Source organism: Fukomys damarensis, unplaced genomic scaffold (genome assembly GCF_012274545.1).
Source record: "Fukomys damarensis isolate Sample0158 unplaced genomic scaffold, DMR_v1.0_HiC HiC_scaffold_14, whole genome shotgun sequence".
NCBI classification, from domain to species: domain Eukaryota; kingdom Metazoa; phylum Chordata; class Mammalia; order Rodentia; family Bathyergidae; genus Fukomys; species Fukomys damarensis.
This window is the reverse complement of record NW_022900926.1, coordinates 59,371,229-59,389,811: the sequence shown is the minus strand read 5'-3', so window position 1 is coordinate 59,389,811 and position 18,583 is coordinate 59,371,229. Positions and strand designations below refer to the sequence as shown.

Genomic DNA, 18,583 nt, shown 5'->3' with positions numbered 1-18,583 from the left:
AAGTTTCACATAAACTATTTAAATTGATACTCAAAGTAATTTAATAAAATGAACTTGTAATGAAAATATTCATATTATTGTTCACTTTTTAACAACTATAGAATATGAGATTGAGATACATAAAGTGATGGTTATAATAGATTACACCAGAACTAGGATTTACACATTTTCAACATCCCATGTTCTTGCACTCTCCTCGTTTTCCATTTTTTGTTTGTTTTTCTTTGTTAGGCTTATTTTTATTGGCCTTTATTCTGATTACAAGATGTAGATTGCTGATGTGTACTAAAACAACACATTCTGGAAAAAAGATTGAAAAATTGAAACTGCATAATTAATTTACCTATCGAAAACTATTGCTAATGCTTTTATCTTCTTGCAACATTTTAATTGATATACATGTGAGTGGTAAGAGTGTAAGCTGAATTGTACAAAAATACCATAAACACATATAAATTTGATAATATACCTTATTAAAACAATACATTTCAAATAATTTAATATAAGTATATATTTTTTATTTTGAAACTATATTTTTAAGTATTAGTAGTACTTATTTGCAATAAATGTTTACATTCCTTGTGTGGAGTTACCACACGTACCTAACACATCTTAATTTCTTTTTTTCTGTGCTGTCTCTCCCCTCCCTCCCCAGAAATAGTTTTTTCATGGTAAAAACTTTGAATGATAAGTAAATTATGAACAATAAAAGTTAACATCCTCCAAATTTTCCATAAGAAACAAATACTTCATAGTCTGATAAGTGCCCTCTATATGTGGGTATGAAATTCTGAGTTGATATGCATGGGATCATATTTATTATCTTACAAATCCTGACTTTTTTAAACAACATAGTCTGAAAGTCAATGTAACGTTAAAATTGGGGGGAAATAACGAAAAGAAAACAATGTGAATCATTTAAAAAATAAAAGAATAGGGGCCACAGATTTAGCTCAGCGGTTCAGTGGCCTGCCTTGCAAGTGTAAGGACCTGAATTCAATCCCCATTACCAAAATAAAATAAATAAATAAATAAATAATCTTTTTTTAAAATAAAAGAACTAAAGTCCTGTTTTTGAAACTAATTTACATGGAATCAAACGTTTTTTCAAACTCTTTATATTGGCTAATCTTTATTTTTCTGATTTCTCATGTGTAATGTAGTGTAGTAGAATCTCAAAAATGTTTAGTGAGGATTAAAGCCAATGAAAAAATATTTCACATGGTCATAATGTAAGCACTCAATAAACTTATCTGTTATGGTTTTTATTGTTCTTTCCGTATGCATCATGAAATAGAGTTAACTTTGTTAGATGATGATAATTGGTGTTATTTACTTTTTATTTTGTATGTATGTCTGATACAGTACAATAAAGGATTAAATTTATGTCTCTTCCTTGAGAGAAATGATACTCTAACAAATGTTTAAGTTATATTTTAATAGTTATCTGCAATAACTGGAAAGACTCCATAATAAAAAAAATAGATTAAGGCAATCAATCAAGACTGCTCCTTCTGTTTTTCAACATTCTCTTGAGAGAGAAGCTTAGATGATTTGTTTCAACTTGTCTAGTTTGAATCTCTGCAAATTTATGGGAAACCCTTAGTGCAACTTTCCAATACCTCAACTGTAGTCATGCAATGATGAAACTGTGTAATTATCTTTTACAATAACCTTTAATTTTATCAATATATAGCTTTTGGATCAAAAACCTGGCTTCTGAATATAATTTATTATCACATAGATACCATCTTACTATGTTTTACATAGCATATTTATTGTTAATAATCAAACTTTACACACATATGCATTAACATTCTTCACATATATTAAAATGGTGACCAAACTAGAAAAGATCTGCCCCAATTGCATAAAATGGAAGGGAATAAGGAACTTTAGGTCTATGTAGACCTGATCACAATGCATATTTTTTGGGGGGTCCTGCATTTACTTCTCCCCCACCCCATATTTGTCATTTATTTCCTGCGAGGTATATTATCTTTGAGGGACCTGAGCAACATAGCTAAGGATGAATGTTTTAATTATGGCTGGCCTAGATAGTCTATCTTGAGGCACCTAGTGGTCCAGGGTTAAAGTTGTCTTGGAAACTTTGTTCTCAGGTTCTAAAGAGTAAGGAGTAGTCTCAGGCTTAGAGGTACTGAATGTATTAAGGGTGATATGTCTCTCATATTTATACTTGAACACAAGTAAGAATTACTTCTTAATGTAAAGTAAATCTCAACATAGATTATTTTAACCATTTTTTTCTCTTACAGTAAATTTTAATTGTGACAGCATCAGAGTACTTTTTCTGTGTACTTGGCCTTAGGAGTTAGTCATATCACTTGCAGGTGTAAACAAATACTAAATTGCTCTTTAATACATTTTGAAGGAGTTTGAGGTTCAGATATGCAGTTCTTAATTTGAAATGAGAGAAACAAATATAACATCCCATAAGTCTCTGCTTGATTGTTATGGCCCCTAGGGCATCCCCAAAAGTTTATTTTACTCCAGGGTAGGTAGCTACCATCTTGAAAGAGACCCAGAAAATAAAACCAGACTGGACTATCTATCCTTTACCAAAGCTCAATCTTAACTTCTTCAGGTAACTCATATCCTTACTCCAGTAAGTACTCTCAAAGCACAAGTTAAAATTGACTTCAGCCACAACACTCATAGTTAGAGAAGGAAGCATTGTTAGCAAAAAAAAAAAAGAGAGAGAGAGAGAATCAAACCACTACTTTCTAGTTCCTGGAAAGAGAGAGCAGAAAATGGGACAACAGTCAAATTAGGGCACTTTTTCTGCAGAATAGATCTCCTCTAGAGATGGTAAATCAGAGATTCTGTCCTGGGCCCGAGGGCAGGGAAAGCTCTGAGAAATTTGTGTCATCTATCTAGTCATTTAGGCAACTTTTAAAAGCAGTAAGACAAGGCTACTCCTTTAAGGTCCAAAAATTTTAAATTCAGCAAGTACTTGAAACGTATAGGTTTTCCTAGTAGCCACAATCTACATTAGTGAAGGCACCTTTATCAACTTCCTGGGCATACACAGGAAGAAATAGAAAGGCTGACCAAAATAGTCCCATGTTCTAGTTAGCATGTAAAAACACAAATGAAAGTTACTGATTGCTATTTTCCCTAGTGTAAGACAAAAAAGTTGTGAGTTGTTTTAGTCTGCTTTCTGGAAGGAGGAGCAGTTTGACTACACGCGATTCTCAAATGAACTCCCAACAAGTTGGAGAAAAGTTTAAAGGGAGTTTGTAACTCACTAGCAGAGAGAAAAGTCCAAATAAAGCTCAAGCTGGTTAAACAACAACAACAACAAAAAACAAACAAAAAACAACAAAAAATCACCATACAGCATTTTATAAGTCCACAGTCAATGTTCCAAAGTCTATAACCTATCAGAGAAGACCATGCCTGGGGTGGGTAATTTTTAATCTATGAAAGATTTCTTTTTTAAAATATTTCTTTAGAGGTTTGTCTTACTAGTAATAGGGAAAGCAGTCCAAACCTATGATTCTAACTCTTAATGGAGGCTTAAGAAAGGGCTCTGATGAAAGCCAGATGAAAGGGCATCATTTCAGATCACTCTGAAACAGAGGTTATCTGATGATCACTGACAGAGTTCTTCTTTCACCTCGCAGAGGGTTCCAGATAGGACAAGATGTGGAGATTTTCTGCTGATTACCTGGTTGGCTGTTGGGAGCTAGCTTCTTGTGAAGGACATTTGAGTATCTGTTCATTACTGCACAGAGTCCCAAAATGAATAATGAAGAATAAGGTTTCCCCATGTTCCTTGAAGCAAGTTTCACTGAAGATTCCCTCCATCTAAGACCCCCACTGCCACCCTGAGGTGCCCAGATCTAGAGCTGGGGTATGAGCCTGAGGGCAGAGCCTCCCCATTCCACCATACTCGAGGTGGGCTGATTCACTGCATTCCTTACTCCTATGAGATCAGCCTCTTTAGGACATTTCTACAGCAGGAGGGCTGTGCCAACTTGCTGGACTTCTGGTTTGTCTGCAGTGGCTTCAGAAAGCTTAAAACCTATGGCTCAAATGAGAAGAGGCTTAATCTGGCATGAACCATCTTATCAGAAGTACATCTTGGATATGGCAATGACAATGTGTGTAGGCAAACCAAGCCAGCCACCAAGAGCTTCATAAAGGACTGCATTGTGAAGCAGCAGATTGACCCTGGCATGTTTGACTAGACCCACACAGAAATCCAGTCCACTATGGAGGAAAGCATCTACCCTTCCTTCCTCAAGTCTGACATCTATTTAGAGTACATGAGGATAGCGTCTGAAAGTCCAAATTTCTGCAATAACCAGAGCTAGGGGTTAGAAACAAGGTGAGCATATCTGGATACCTGCCTGTTTTGAATGAAGATGAGGAGAGGAAGTGTGACCAGGGTGCTGCAAAGGACAATGGCAGAGACTTGTGTCCCCCCAGCAGGCTCACTCAGAAGCTGCTCCTGGAGACAACCAATCCAAGGGACTCCTTGAGTATAGACAGTACAGCAAAGACAGAAAGTTCAAGTGTGGACCTTGGTGGCAGCCAGCCCATCCTTCCTATGTCAGCTCCAGTTATGCCCTGGCCCCAGCTACCAATGTCAATGACAGAGACCAGCAGAGCCTGTCCAGCGATGCTGACACCCTGACCCTCACAGACAGCAGTGTGTGTGGAGACACCCATAAAGGACCCATAAGCAACATCATAGGGAAATGCAGGAGAGTGTCCTGCTCAATGGATGGGTACCTCTGCCTCACATACCTTGCACTTACTGAATGCCAAAGGAGACCCATGTAGAGCCACAGAAGTTTGCACAGGAGCTTATCCGTCACCTGGAGGCTGTTCAGTGTACATGGGAGGCCAAAGAGAAGCTACAAGAGTGGCAAAAATGTGTGTGAATGGAGGAGGAAGGAGAGGATGGCAGTATGCCCTTTGGGCCCCCAGGCTTGAGTCACAAGCTGCCTTCTGCCCCAGCCTGGCACGACTTCCCATCCTGCATTGTGGGCATGGGATGCAATGGGCTATGGAATGTCTACAAGAAGAACCCTGAGAGCATCCCAGATGAACATGTGCAGTGAGTCACAAGGACACCTGGCTGCCAGTCATCTGGGCCAGGCCACTGCTCCCCTGACAGGGGGCATATGGACAAGATAGCTAGGCATGGGGGGGTGCAGCTTTGGGGCATGGGAAGTACATGCCCAAGTCAGAGGTGAAGCTGGATACCACTAGCCTACACCATTACAGGCATGTTCAGCACCATGTTCACCACAGCACAGCCAGACCCATGGAGCAGCTTGAGGACAAGGCCAGCCATAGAGTCCAGAGTATGTGGGGCCTATCTTCACACAGCCACCCAGCCAAGCCCCATGGTTATTCAGAAAGCACAGGTAGCACAGGTGTCATCTCCAATGCCAGTGACCTATCCTACAATAAAACGGCAGGTGTGCCCTCCAAAAGACATGCCAAGGCCAACTCTGGGAAGAACAGCTGCACAGAAGTGTTGGGCACCACAGAGGATATAGAGAAGAACCAGAAGATCATGCAGTGGATCATGGGGGAGCAGAAAGAGATCAGCAGGCACAGGAAAGCTGGCCATATGTCATCTCGGGTGAGGAAGCAGCAGGACCATGAGAATTTCAGGCCCTTTCCATGAGGGCCCTGGAGCCATGCACCCCTGGGTCAGTGCTCAGCTTTGCAATTCCATTTAGCCCTCTCATCTCTTAATTCAGGACCCCACAATGCCATCCAACTCAGCCTCCGACCACCTGGAGGAAGCCCACAGGCATCTGGGGGAAGAAAAGAAGTGATCTAGCAAGTTGTCTTCCAAGCCAAGGTACATGCAGGCAGTCTTGCAGGGAGGACATGCCTGTGTCAGGCCAGTGTGAACAACAATGCTGAGAACTGTCCCAGCTGTGTTGGACTTGGAGCTTCCCAAGACAGGATGACATAACAGAAGAAGATGGGTGGCAGCAGCGCCCAGCCTTGTGACAACACTGGTAGTGGCCTACTACTTTTGTGGGGAGCCCATCCTCTACCAGACAATGGAGAGAGGCTGCACCATCACGCTGGGCCCTTTCAAGGAGCTGCTGACCAAAAAAGATACTACTTGAAGAAAGCGAGTAATTAATGGATTTGACTGTGGAATAGTGTGGAGTGGTGGGTTTTATGATTATTATTATTTTTCAAGTTCAAAAACTATTTAGTAGGAAGGGTAGGGGAAAGGAAATAAGGGAAAAGAAAAAATCTGAGAAAATGAAAAAATTGAAATAAAGTATTTATAAATAGGGAAGGGAGGAGAGTGAAGGGAAGGAAGGGGTACTGGAAAAAATGAGAACTAAGACCTGTTATGTAGAGGTACAAGTTCCCAATGATGAATGTATCTGTACTGTATCACTAAAATGTACCAATAAACTCACTGAGAAAAAAAAAACAAACTTTTATTTCTTGTTATCCAAGGACCTTTGAAAAAATAATTGTACAAGGCATGGCATGAAAAATGGTCTTTGGGTAGCCCTCTGCTGGCTCTGGCCTAAGAAATATACATATTTACATGGGTCTTTAGAAAGCAGGGACCCAGAATGTTGTTCTGGTATCTGGGGACTAGTGAAGGAGAGGGGCGAAGCTCCATGGCCGCCGGCTTCACCTAGTGACTGGCAAGAAATGAGCTGTGTTGAAGACACTCAGTGACCTATAGAATTTAGAGGTCCCTGCAGGGTCTCCTGTACCTAGGCCTAGGCCCAATTGGGTAGAGTGGGTGAGTACAGTAGCATGTGCATCCCACAACATGCAAGGCCCACAGTAGGGGCTGCAGATAGACTGACTTCCTCCAAGGACTCCAAGTATTGCTATGGGGTGGATGGAGCTCTCACAAGGCAGAAGGATTCACCCACCCAGAAACAGATGGGGCATAACTGAAACTTCCCAGGATCCATGTGAACACACAATATGAGCAGCTGAACAGCTCTATGCCACTCCCACACAGCAGGCTCCTGGGTACAGGGTCATTGCTGGGCTGACACTTCTGTGCAGTGCAACATGTGTCCTGGGTGTGGCCACCTGCTGGTTAGTCCACCTTCTCCACCTTGACAATAATCTTTGCCTCAAAAATAGGTAGCACAGCCTCATCTTCTCTCACTTCCTCAAACACCAGAGAGTAGCCCTGGCCATGACCCCTCAGCTGTCACCTCAGTTTCTGGTAGTTCCATGGAATCAGAAATCTGTCTCTGAAAGAAACCCAGTTGCCTCTCTGGTCAATGCTCCACCCACCAATGCATCAACGGAAGTGGGGAGTCACCACAGGGCAACTGGAGAAACCTGACCTCTGCTTTGAGAGTGGCAGCTGCCTTAAAGTCAATTACTAGCTGGCAGAGTAACCACCACCATTTGTTTAAGAGTCTATAAGGGACAGATAAAAGCCTGAACTGTCTTTTTCTGAGACAATTTCATAAGACACCCATTTTACAGCATTTTTAGGGTTACCAGGGATCAAACTCAGGACAATGAACTTGAGAGGCAGGCAGCAGAACCACTGAACTAAATCCCTGGCCTTTTCCATTTTACAGCCTTTTTGAAGCAACTTAATCCAAATGCAACACATACAGAACAAAAATAAAATGTACTTTTAACAAAACACAATGCATAAGAAAAACAAGAAATTTGCAAATATTTAAAACATAATTTAAAATGAAGACACTTGACACAGAAGCTGAAAAAACGTCAAAATTTATGATAGCCTATGCAAATAGTTATAATCTATGAAGCAAAAAGACTGAAGTTAGAACTTATGAAAGAAAACTCTTACCTCCAGCCAGTAATCTCAATGGAAGGCCCCCAAATGATATAGGGGGAAGAGATGTAACTCCCAAACCTACTAGATATCCAAAACATGAGTCATGTTTTCTAAAATTGAAGAATAAATTCTAGGAACAAGGGAGGATAAGAGTAGGAAAATTTTATTGAGAGAAAGAAAGATTCTGTCTAAGAGAGACAGAAAGGGGACTAGAAAGTGAGATTCCCATTTTGTGTTTATTTCTTATTGTTCTATCATTATTCCTTTGCATAAGTTCCTAAAGAAGGACTGGTATGTGAATAAGACAAATTTGTGTTCTCGTGAAAATTCATGGGAGAAGAAAGATGCTCATTTCTTCTAGAATACCATAGGGGAGCAGTTGGCTTGCACACACACTACCATAGTGCACAGTCCCATCTTAGAGAGTTATAATTAACCCAAGGCCATTTCTACATGACACTCACTGTGAATATATTGGTGCAGTTACTGGTTTGCTCTCCCCTAAAATTGTCACAAAATTTCTAGACAGGCCTCCTTGATGCTACTGCATACTCAAACCCATTATTTTTCATACCAAAATGATCTAATAACAACAATAGATGAGAATAGTTTCACAGCCAGAAAACAATTTTCTTAAAGTCCTTCCTAAATACTGTCTGATAAGCAAGATTTCCAAGTTTTATTGTCTGTAAAAAGTCTTAAACAATATTTACCCTGCAGCACTCGATATGTATTACATCAAAGACAACTACGGGGCATGTGTTTATTATACAGTAACAATCAAGACTGAATCTTAAATCTTGCTATATTACTTATTGCAATGTAATTATGAAAATTGCACCCTGTTGGGTTTTATTGATTAATACTTTTATCTCAGAACCATGTACACACACACACACACACACACACACACACACACACACACACACACACACACACTCATTCCAAAGCATATTTTACTGTGAGAAGAAGTATGAAACAATGCCTTCAATCTGTCAATTCAAGTATATGTTTAGTGTTTTGGGGCAATCCAATCAGTTTGAATGTACACTTCACAAACTCTAGTGGGAGTTATATGCATTTAGTGCACACGTATGATACCTGGGGTACTTTTTTCATTGTGTCTGGGGAGATTTGGTTCCTTGAGTTTTCTACAGAGAACAAGATAAAATAATAAGAATCTAGAGGCTTCTCCACTTTGAAGGAAATATCTTCTTCCTTATCCTCTTTGTTTTACACCTTCAGAGAGACAAAGATCAACACATGTCCAGGAGGAGCCAGTATGGTGTGAGTTTAGCCTGTTGTAATATACTTTATTTTCTAGAATTCAAAGGAGTTTGTAGCTTCCTCTCATTACCTCCCCTAACATGAGAAACTATTTTACAAGTATTTTTTTTGTGTGTCAGTGAATCACGGTATTTTAGCCAAAGACTGTCTATCCCTCAAAAATCCATGACTTACTGAGGTCATACTCCTAAGTGAAATAAATAAGTCACACATGTGTAAATACCGAATAGTTTATCTGGTGTAAAAAACTATAATTGTACATAAGATCCTAATGGTATAATTGACAATGTGAACTAGGAAGAAAAGGGATAGAGGTGTGGGGGAAATGTGAAGTGTAGGGGAAAGGAAATAAAGGAAAAGAAAAAAAATCTGAGAAAATGAAAAAAATGGAAATAAAGTTTTTGTAAATAGGGAAGGGAGGAGGGGGTGAAGGGAGGGCAGGGGTAAGGGGAAAAAAGAGAACAAAGGTCTGTCATGTAAAGGTACAGAATCCCAGTAATGAATGTGACTGTACTGTATACCTAAAATGTACCAATAAACACAATGAGGAAAAAAAAATCCATGACACATGCAAGCAGTTGGTGGAAAAAAAGTTTTTTTTTCCAAAAAAATGTTTCTATATGATTGAAATAGAAAATGAAAAAAGAAACAGGATGGATAGTACCATACAATCACCATTTTTCTCACCTATATGGACACACACACACAGACACACACACACACACGCACACACACTCACCTGGCTCCATACTCTATCAAGGAGTTAGATATAGCTCTATATCAGCAGCCTCAGCCTCTGAAAAACAGCCTGGGCATGAATAGAATAGATAAAGATGTCTTTACAATTAGTTCTATGCTCAATAGTGATTCAGTATTAGCAATGTGCTTGGTCTATAGTTTTTTTTTTGTTTTTGTTTTTGTTTTTTTTTTTTTAGTGATTTCACTAGTACTTATGCTAATAAAACTATTCTATATGACTTGAACTACATTTTATCTGACTCCTTTCAGATCATGTTCTACAACTAATTTGATGGATAATTTATTGAGCTACATTTAAATTTAAATGTACTACTAAAATTCCTTGAAGACTTTTTCTTCTGAACCAAATTACATAGTCATTTCTGTTCCTGCAACTAATGGCAAGAACTATGTAGTTAAATAGGATACTAAAGAGTGTTCAGTCACAACATCAAAGTATAGATATGGTGGTTTAAGAGACAGAGAGCTATAGCTGAAAATGTGCTGTTATTTTTCTTAGGTAAGAGGTACCATAAAGATACAAATGATTAGATGTAATTACTATTAACTATAGGCAGTGCCAAGAAATGGCAATATATCATCATCAATCACCTTTCCATTTATTCTCCACATATGTTCAATCACACACCCTCACACATACACACACGATTAAATTTCTTCAGTGGTACAACCAACACTGAGCACAAAATAAGAGAATAACATTGTATTATATAGTCATAAATTCACACCCATTATACACAGAATACAGAAATTTTTCTCTCATTCTGTTATTTAATTTTTCAGGCTCCCTGCGGTTCTTATTATTTTTGCAGGCACAGAAAATATTTTTGTTTCCTCTGAGGATTTTCAGTGTCTATCTTAATGATAAAATAGCCAATTAGTGAACAGTCATGATCAAAATAATTCGATGAGTCTCATTTTTGTTATTTTACTTCTTTTTACATTAAAATAATATTCTTGCAAAATAATTCTGGGTACATCAAAAGTTCAAGATTAAACCTGGAAATCTTTTGTAAAGTTTTTGTTTTAACATGAATACTTTTGCTCCACCCCTTCTGCCAAGAAAGCTATAGACTATATGGAATACAGATTAAACTGAGTGCATTGGAAATTAATGAAAGATACAAAACATAAACTGAATGATGTGATATTATCAATCTAGATTATGAATTAGAAGAAACAGAATACAATAGGACAGGTAGCTAAGTAGGTTGGTTGGAAGCAGTGACTCGATACTATCTTAGTTAAATTAATCTTTGTGCCTCAGTGCTTTGATATTACCAATCATCCCTAACTCATTGTGCTTTAAATATTAAATGAATTAATAAGCACTACAGTGTACATCAGATAGCATGTGAAACTATGCTACTAAAAAATTACCATTTCCTAATAGTTTATAGGCTTTAAGATTATAAATCATCTCTTCTGCTATTAAATAAAAGGCAATAATTCTTCCCTCATGTTCTGGCCACAATCTAACTGCATTAGGACAGAGATTAGATTACTGTGAGACCAAAGAAAATACCTAGAGGTAACATATGAGGCATAGACCTTGTTAAAATTTGCTAAGAGTGAGATTCCAAAGTCAGGTGGATGGACAGATAGTGTTCTGCATTTTTGTCACTGCATAAGGAAGGCTGTTATAGCTTAGTCGGTGTGGGCACTGATATTATTTTGCTTTTTTACTTTATATAAACAGAATATTTCTTACGGTAACAATTGTCCATTTCCCAGTGTACATATGAGGAAGTCTTTTCCTTCAGATAATAATCTATTCAGACATTCCAGTCCAGGTTTAATTCACTGTGCCTTTGACTTGCCTAAAAGTATTGGTAATAAAAATGGGCTTTCAGGGATATTTTTGTTGCAGCCCACTCAGCCTGTCCAAAGCCAAGGCGAGCAGTGGGAGATGAAGAAAAGATGACAAAGAGGCCAAGTTTATTCTTGATAGCTGGGATCAGGTGGGACCATAGCCCAATGAGCTAACAGATGCCTGGCTTTCAGTGCACTCTGTATTTATAGCAGAAGAAGGCAGGGTAACTACATGGCCACATGGCCCACATGGCCTAGGCTGAATGTGATTATCTTGTGATCAGGGCATGCACAGAAAAGGAACAAGGATATGTAATGTAACTGTCTCCTGGGGCTGGGCCTTCCAGTATCTACAACCTGTGTAGGAAAATGCGAATAGGGATTAAGGGAAAGGCCATCTTCAAGCTCTGCCCCTGGCATATTTTAATTTGTTACTCATAGTGTTGTTATGGAAGTTTGGAGATCATGAAACCTGAGTGTGATAAGACTATAAATACACAAGCACATGGTGAGATTATAAAGACACTAGAGCACTCACAGATGGTCATGGTTACCTACAAGTGGGCTATGAATGTGTTTTAGGAAGTTCTTATATACAATTCCACATATATTCCACTCTGCCTACTACTCCTCTTAACTGAAACATGGTAAAATTTGGGACTAGGGCAATAAAAGCTGCCAAGTGCTTCTACACACTTGCTACAATTTCTTCTCAGCTGGCAAACATTGACATTGGATTCTAGGTAGAGGCTGTAGCTATAAATGTTCCTGCTGCCTTAAATGTGGCACCATAGCTTTCCTTAAGGAAGAAACTACCCAAATGTGAAGGGTGCTAATTCAGAACAGAATGGTACTATATATGCTGACTCCTCAGAAAAATGTACCTGTGTCTCCATAAAGAAATAATATTTTTGTATCTATCCCTGAAAATTCTTATAATGTGTATTTGGCTCTGTATGAATAACAAACCCTCATTATGACTACAGAAAAATTTAGTGTTGATTCTGTCTCTCCTTGATTACAATCTCTCTGCTACTGGAGGTATGTTTTATTAGATTTTCTTTCTTTTTCTTTTTAAATAGGGCTAGGTTTCATGTCTTACTCTGTATTATTGTTAGAGAATTTTGGATATTGTGGAAATTGAGCTTACTGTAGTTGTAAGGACATTCTGCCACATGTTGGATGGGGTATATCATCCATGAAAAAGGAAGAGAAGCATCAAATACCACCGTGACTTCATGCATTATTTATTTCTCATTACTCTTTAGGACAATTTGTCATTTATTCATTCCATTTTATTTAGGCTTATGATCTGTTGCCAAATAAAATGCAGTTTGTAGCACCCAAGAAACAGGGTGACCTGCTAAATTCTGGACTGATGCCTGAGCTCTGTAATTCTGCCCTGGAGGCATTTGGAAGACAAAATTTCACTCTAAAAGTTTCAGGGTATATTGTGTTGCATAAATAGCACACTTAAATCCTAGCTTTTTTAGAAAGACTTAAAATTCTTCCATGGACTGCCATCTTTGGATATCTCAAGTAAACCCCCTTGTTAGGCCAAATACCTTCACAAATAGCTATCAGCTGGGCCAATAAGGTGATGACTGAGGTTTTTTTTTTTTTTTAATTGCCATGGTGCAAACACTCCTGCAGCATAGTGTGGTATGCAGCATACCTATGGAAACCAAGCAAGCTTATTCATTTCACTTCCTGACAGGACTATGCCCATTGCATCTTCCAAAGCCCAATATCCAGCCTGCAAAACTTCCTCCAGATTTCTCCCTAAACTTGTGTCTTAAATCCACTAGTGTAGCAGCAATACAGTCCCTTATGGTGGTGTACTTGTACCTAAAAGGAGAGGCAAATTTGAGGCAAATACCATTACCCATTGTGCTTCTGAAACCAACTTTTGAGTTAAGACAGACAGACCAACAACGCTAACATTCAGTAGTTTTATCTCCTTTGAGGAGCTGTGCTTCCATAAGTTTGACTTCCTGGGGTTCCCACACCATTAAGTATTTATCATGCTAGCCCTCTGTTTTGGCAGATGTCTGCCTTTAAATTAAGCAAGGCAGCATCCAGAGTGTTTAAATTTTCATCAGCATTTCTCACAAAAACAATTAGCAACTCAGTAGTTTCATATTCAGTTTCAGTTCCTCCTGCTATTTTTACTTAACCGGCAGAGTCCAGTAGCAGCAGGCTAGAAGAGTAGTGCTCCACACACTGTCACTATAAAGGAAGGAAATGTGTAGTTTAAGGTACACAGGCATTGATGGTCTTAATTAACTTTCTTCCTCTATATAATCAGCATTTCCATGGAAGACCTGCCTTTGGCATACATGCAGAACAGAACAATTCATACAGATCTCACCTGATTACCCAATTCCCAGTGTTCATGTGAATTAGTTTTGTTCCTGCAGAAGATGATTACTCAGACTTTGCAGTGCAATTATGCTTTCATTTCCCCCATTACTTAGCTAGAGTCTTGGAAATGTAAACAGGTGCCCCAGGGACAATGGGGTCTGATGTCTCATCTGCTTCAAGGATCATATACTGCATTATTTACCTTTGCCACCCATTCATGATAAAAACCCTACATACAATTGAAATAGATGGTCTATATCTCAACTTAATAAAAGCTATCTATGAAAAACCAACAGACAACATCATATTAAATGGCCAAAAACCGAAAACTTTCACATTAAAAGCAGGAACAAGACAAGGATGCCCACTATAACCACTCCTTTTTGATATAGTTCTGGAAATGTTAGCCATAGCAATTAGACAAGAGAAAGAAATAAAAGCAATCAAGATAGGAAAGGAAGATGTTAAACTGCCATTATTTGCAGAACATATGATACTCTACATTGAAGACCCAAAAGACTCCACCAAAAGACTTCTAGACTTAAATGACACTTTCAGCAGAGTAGCTGGATTCAAGGTCACCACTCAAAAATCAATAGCCTTCTTGTACACAAATAACAGACTCACTGAGAGAGAAATTAGGGAAACAATTTCTTTCACAATAGCATCCAAACAAAGTGAAGTAACTAGGAATCAATCGAATGAATAAAGCAAAACACCTCTACACTGAAAACGACAGCACTCTGAAAAAAGAGACTGAAGAGGATTTAAGAAAATGGAAAGATATCCCCTGCTTCTTCCTAAGATAGCTTTAGTACACTCAAATATGATGTATATTTTCCCAAATGATGTATACTATGAAAGTTGTTTTACTACTGAATACATTCTAAATTTAATTTTTAGTCTTTAGTATTATTGGAAAAAATCATGTGCACAGTTTCTAAGTGTTATTATAGTCATTTTAGTTGTTCCATTAGAGAAAAGAGATGTATTTCCTACCTAGAAGAAATTTTCACCAATTTTATAGAAATACAAAAAAACAATATAAAATAATAAACTCCAAATTTCAGAAAATTTAAAAATACAGATTATATGTTAAGAGCAATAAGTGAAGGATAAATTCATCAAAATGTATTTATGTGACTATAGAAACATTGCAAAGAGTGTATAATTCAAGTTTAATGATGAAAAAGGAGTAGAGTTTATTTTTGGTTTTTCAGGAGATAATTAGATTCAAATTTATAAGCAATTTAGGAACTTAAGAGTCTAGCTTCTGGAGCAGGATCAATTGAGCATTAATATAAATCCTAGCCATTTTCATGACTCTTTTCTATCTTTCCTAACTGATTTCATTGTGTGTCTAGCTGTCCTCAAGAACTCCACATGATTGCAAGAACCCTTCAAGACTAGGCACAAGAGAAATAGCTGTTTGTGGAAGCAGTCCTTCACAACATGCAGCACTGAAATATAACCTAGGGCTGACTGGGACAATTAAGTGTGTGGCTACAATGGTTACTAAATAGAGAAAATTGTGAGAGGAAAATTGATTTTCCATGAGTCTTGAATTTTTGTACATTGTGAAAACAAGGATGCTAACTTCTCTTTCATTTGGACTATCTTTTAAAGACCACTTATGGTTTAACAGTCTTAGGAAATAAGTGTCCTTCTCTAGAGTAATGAGCAGGGTACACTTGATGCCACCTTATCTATCATTATTCAGTCCCAATGCATCAGAAAACATGTTAATACTACCTTAGAAATACAGACAGAAATTACTATATTTGTACTCTGGTGGGTAATTCTACATTCCATCACCTTTTGTCTCTATTATGATGAATTAAGAAAGTGTTCTCACTCCCTTACATCTCTACAACTAACTTGCACCATAAAATGATCTTTTAAAGACATAATTCAAGTATTGTCCAACAAGACCTACTAGTCTCCCATCCTCATTACTTCTCTGACCTTTTCTCTCACTGTTCTCTCTAATCATATTGCCTCAGTCACACAGGCTTCTGTACTGAACCTAAAACTGGATGAAATATTTTTTCCTTCATGCCTTTGCAATACCAGCTTTTTCTCAAAATTTTCTTCTGGTATTCCCATGAATGATTTACTTATGTTTTTTTAAGTGTTTGCCAATACATCTTCTTTTCAATAAAACTTATTGCTCACCAATCTCCCTTCACCATAATCTAATCCTTTCTAGTCTGTTTCTTTCCTGTTTCCACATCAGAGATCACTTTTTAGTATTCTGATAGAGTCCTTATTCCTCTAATACATTTAAAAACAAAAAATGGAATATTTTCATCTATTTTTCACTGAAGTTTCCAAAGCAACCAGGACAGTGTTTGCATGCATAATCAGTGCTCAACAAAAAGTAATTTAATGAATTATGAATGTATCTTCCTTCAACTTCTTTTTTGCTGAAGAGTGAGCATAACATATATCTACACACAGTTGATGAGAAAAATGCTTATTAGACTTATGCTACTCCTAACCTTTTCTTAGTTGAGGTATATTTTAACAATGTCCAGAATTCTCCTAGAAGTGTAAATCTTTCTGGGGACTATTTAAGCTTTATACAAATTTTTGTCATGGCCTAGGTCTATTTAAAGTCCCAGAGAGAATTGATCTCTGTTTGAAAAGCACTTTGGAACTGACTAGAAATGGTTTCTCACTGAGGTCAGAAAATATGGAACAACCTATGGAATTTACAGTAAATATTTCTTGCATGCTTGCTGCACATTTTCTTATTCCACTTAAGAAAATATTTAGGAAACTTCAGGTTACTATATTTCTTTCTATATTTCTTTTAAATGACCTTTTTTTCAATTTGTGATTTTGTGATTGTATCATAGAGTTCCATCTGCTTTAACTTCACAGATTTTGGTACATGTTTGAGAAATTGCAAGTATAATTATTTATTTTGAAGTAAGCAAAAATATGATTTTGCTAAGGTATTAAACAAAAAAATTAGAAGCACAATATATGATTTACTCACTTTTTCTAAAAACAAAGCAGTAGAGACATCACATTAAATCTTATTTTACAAAACAAAAGTTAAATTGGTGGACTTTAGGAGTAACAAGTGTTACACAATACATGTTTTTACTACTTCAAGCAAAGACATAAATTTCAAGTACAAATCATGACAGAAAATTCTGGAAAATATGTTAATTATATAAAATGATATAGGCTTTTATCAAGCTGTAATTAATATAAATAGCATAATTATTAATTATTAAGTGTCTGGAATAATGATATATACAATAAATTTAATGCTTAATTATACCAAATATTTTATATGAAGGTAAGAATATTACTATTTTAACACTGATAATAAATTAATACTTTATATAGTAACCAAGAAAATAAATTAAAATTCAAGGGAGAAAGTACAGTAGAAATAAGTGTATGGTTTGAACATGAAAGAACCTAAAAAAGTACATGCACAGTCAATTGATCATTGACAAAGGATTGAAGGAAATTCAATGGATAAAGGAAATTCTTTTCAATAAATATTGCTAGAACAACTGAACAGCTACATGAAAATTACAAAATTAATCTACACACAGAGATTAATCCTCCAGAATAATTAATTCAAAATGTCAAAATGAAGACTATTAACCTAGTAGAAGATGATAAAGTGAAAGTCTAGATGATGGTTATGATGTATTTAGAAACAACCTTATTGGCACAATCTGTGAAAGAAAGAGTTGGTAAGTTGGATTTTATTAAATTAAATCCCTTTTTAATTTCAAGTAAAGAAGCTTTTTTTTGCTATAAATACAAGCAAATAAATCACATGCTCTGTGTAATAAATTATCAAAAGAATGAGAAGAGCTATCAGTTTAGGATAAAATTATCTATGAAAGAAATATTTTATTAAAAAGTTGTTACTCCAAAAACAAAGACATCTTCAAATTTATTAGTATGATTACTTACAAATAAATTAAGAAAAGGATAAACAAAATCTTAAAATAGACACCTAACAAAAACATTATATAAATGAGGACAATAATCATATAAACAATTATTCAACATTATATGTCATTTCAGAATTTAAAACAGGGTGATGCAGTGACACTATCACTAATGAAATGAGTACAGTCCAGAAGTTTGATGCCACCAGACTGAGTAAAATATGAAGCAATCAGAAGTCTCATTTATTGTTGTAGTAAGTAGAAAATGCTATAGCCAATTTGAAAGAGGATGTAACTGTTTCTTCCAAAATTCTACATATTTTACCATACAACCTAGTTATTACATTCCTCATTTTTTATACAAATAAGTTGAAAACTTACACAACCATAAAAACTTTTACATGGATATGATGACTATTTAATTCACAATTGCCAAAACATGGAAGTAATCAACGTGTCTTTCAGTCAGTTAACAGATAAACATTAGTGCACACAGAAATGAGACATTATACAATGCTAGAAAGAAAGCTTGAGATGAACAGTTTTACACAATCAGTATACCAATATGCTGAAGTGTGTTACTTTCAAGTTACAGAAATAAAACCTCTCCATTCATTCAAGATATATATAT

At 36.7% G+C, this 18,583-nt stretch overlaps 1 pseudogene; it reads left to right on the top strand.

The window, feature by feature from the left end:
* Nucleotides 1–3,759: 3,759 nt before the first annotated feature.
* On the top strand, nucleotides 3,760–6,218 carry LOC104850695 (annotated as a pseudogene).
* Nucleotides 6,219–18,583: the final 12,365 nt, after the last annotated feature.